A 3,528-nucleotide genomic window follows, 5' to 3' on the forward strand; every position below is an offset into this window, starting at 1 on the left:
ATATATATACAAAAATATCAATAAAAATCTAAATGAGTAAGAGCTGCTATGGCAGTATGCTCACTAACAGAGTAGTGTAGTGAGGAATCAGCTGGGTATCAGCTGTGATAATCGGCCTCCTTCACAATTAATTGGGCCAGAGCTATGCACACAAACAACACAAAAACATCAAGCCCTTTTTTTCATGTTCATCTCATTTTTTCATTGAGGACTGAAGACGTCTCCAGGAGATGTTTTGTTTGTTTCACATCCTCTTCTCCATGTACCGCGTGTCCGGCCTCTGATATTACATAATCGCAGGTTTTTACCGTCACTTCTGCAAATCGATCCAAAAAAGAGAAGAGCCCAAAGGCCACACTGAGAAGTTCGACCGTTACCTTACATCTCTGGTCAGACTGTGGAGCCAACACAGACGGCGTGGGGAACATAAGAGGACTGTCCGTTTTACACACTCCAGTCCACTTAACAGCAGAAGAGGAGTATCATGCAATCCATAATCTATTATCTATTTATTATATATTATTTATTTATATATAACTCTAAATAATAAGACACACTGCACAGTGCTGGAGTTGCAAAACTAAGATTTATACTCTGACATGACTGTATTCTGCACAGTCAATTGGCATGCAACTATAAAGAGTCCGAGTCTGAATCACTCCTTGAGTCAGATCACATACTGTAAAGCATCAGATCAGCAGTCTTAAGAAACAGGTTCAGGGACAAAAGGAAGATGCCAGCTCTCCTTCCTGCTTTGGCTCTGAGGCCTTGATGTGAGGGGGCAGGCAGTGAGACACCATCCCTGTCTGAAATGAGGAAGGAAAGAGCGAGAGAGAGAGAGGGAGAGAGGGAGAGAGAGAGAGAGAGAGAGAGAGAGAGAGAGAGAGAGAGAGAGAGAGAATGAATTTGAATTTTCAAAAACTCTTTATTACAATCTTAAAAATACATCAAGATCAACTTGACACTATACTCAAAAAGTAAAAGTTAGGAAAGTTAAATAAAGTAATGTGCAATCTGTAGCTTATCATTCTCAACAATACACATCACGCTGTTGTAGCACCATTTTTCCTCAAAAACATCAAGAATTTTCATAGATTTATAAAAATGAAAATCAATCAACATACGACACCTTACAAGAATAGAAAACACCATTAGGATATCAACATCTACATCCTGCTCAACTTTCCTTTTACGACTAACATATATCGCCATCTTTGCTTGCCCAAGCAGAAAGTTTAGGAGCTGACACTTGAAGCGATGCTTTTGTACATATTTAAAACCAAAAATGAAAATCTCCGAAGAGAAACTTTCATCAAACTTAAAGAAAAGTGCCATCAAAACAGCAAAAAGAGGTCTGAGCCTCTGGCAGTGCATAAAGGCATGGAATACAGTCTCCCTTACAGAACAAAAAGGGCACCCCTGATCAACCATTGGATTTAAAACAGAAATAAAAGCATTCACTGCTATTGCACCATGCAGAATACGCCATTGTAGATCGCCAGCTTTTTTAGTTAATGGTGACTTGTACAACGCACGCCATTGTGGTTTGACATCATTTTCAACCTGCAACACTTCACGCCAGGGTGTATCCACCCTCTTGTCCAGAGACCTTTTATTTAGGGAGAGAACACACAGTTTGTACAATGATTTACTAGTTGCAGCTGTAGGACCCAGGAAAACTAAACTATCTGGGAGTAAGAAGCAACCAGTGCAACCTGTTAAATCTGGAAGTAGAGTAAGTCTGGGAAAGGGGTCATGGCAGTCAGGACTACACTCCCCCCCAAAATAATCTCCAAGCAATTGCATCTCCTCCCCAGTTAGGAGAGACCGCCATTTCCCAAGTAGCTGATCAACTATCCTAATGGACTTCACACCTAAGTGCTGAGCTAAAGTATGGCTATTACTGATATCAGGACCAGCAAACTCTACTAGATCCCCAAGGGTTGTAACTCCAGAGCTGATAAGCTTAGAAGTAGGTACCAGGGACAAGTCCTGACTCACATCAAGAACCGAACCATGAATCAGAGGCTCCTTTAACAACCAGAATAATGAGCTTGTCTGTCGTGGGCGTTGAATTATAAACAGAGACCAGACTTTGAACAGATTCTTATAAAATGCAGGAAGTAAATTAAAATTCATTCTATTTGGATTAAACCAGAACAAAGACCTATCTAAGCCCAACCCTTCAAAAAGTTGTAAAATACAACAGGCTGCAGCTTTCCAGCTTGAGTCCAGTGATCCTGTGAGAAGACGCTGTACAAACTGCAGACGGAAGGCAGCAGTTCGACTCTGTAGATGAATAAGTCCATGTCCACCATCCTCCTTAGGCAGATATAAAACACTCTGAGGTACCCAGTGTAGATTGTCCCAGAAAAAATCAACCAGGACTGACTGAATCTTCGGTAGCAGGTTTGAAGGAGGATCCACACAAGCCAGCCGATGCCAAAGAGAGGATGCAACCAGGTTGTTAATAATGAGAACACGCCCCCTGTACGAAGTAATACTGAAAAGAAATTTCCATTTCTCTAGACGACCTTTAACTTTTTCAATTACCCCATCAAAATTCTTTTGAATAAAAGCATCATCACCTAAGAAAACACCCAGGTATTTAAAACCACCCCTATTCCAAACTAAGCCATCAGGCAGACCAGGTTCGCCACTCACCCAACTCCCAACCAGCAAGGCTATGCTTTTTGACCAATTTACCTTTGCTGAAGAAACAACCTTAAATTCATTGCAAATTCTTAAAAGCGTGTCAACATCTCTCTGGCCATTAACAAGGACAGCCACATCGTCAGCATAAGCTGACAATTTAAAAACATCATCACAGTTAGGGATTTTCACTCCAACAATCTCCTTCCTCAACCTTACAAGGAAAGGTTCAATAGCCAGACTATACAGCATGCCCGACAAGGGACATCCTTGACGGACACCTCTGTATACCTTAAAAGGAGCGCACAAGTCACCATTAACCTTGAGAATACTTTCAATGTCACAATACAATGCTTTGATCATTCGAATAAAATTGGGGCTGAAACCAAAGGCTGACAAGGTATTCCACAAATAATTATGCTCAACCCTATCAAATGCCTTTTCTTGGTCAATTGAAACCACACCAAAATCCAGATTGAAGTATTTGCCAATATAGAAGACATCTCTGATGAAGGAAACATTGTTGTGAATCAATCTGCCTGGCACACAGTAGGTCTGGTCAGGGTGGATTACCTGCTCCAAAACCTCCCCAAGTCTATTTGCTAAAACTTTAGACAGCAGTTTGTATTCAGAGCAGAGGACTGACACCGGCCTCCAGGACCTTATATCTGTCAGGTCTCCCTTTTTTGGCAGTAAAGTGAGCACTGCTCTACGGCAGCTCAGTGGCAGCACCCCTCTGGTGATGCTGTCTCTCAGAACAGCAAGCACATCTGTGCCCAACTCTGGCCAAAAGGACTTATAAAAGTCTACTGGCAGGCCATCCACCCCAGGTGCTTTGCCACTCTCCATACTGTGGAGGGCTCTCTCCAGCTCCTC

This window comes from Alosa sapidissima, chromosome 23 (assembly GCF_018492685.1).
Source record: "Alosa sapidissima isolate fAloSap1 chromosome 23, fAloSap1.pri, whole genome shotgun sequence".
NCBI lineage: Eukaryota > Metazoa > Chordata > Actinopteri > Clupeiformes > Clupeidae > Alosa > Alosa sapidissima.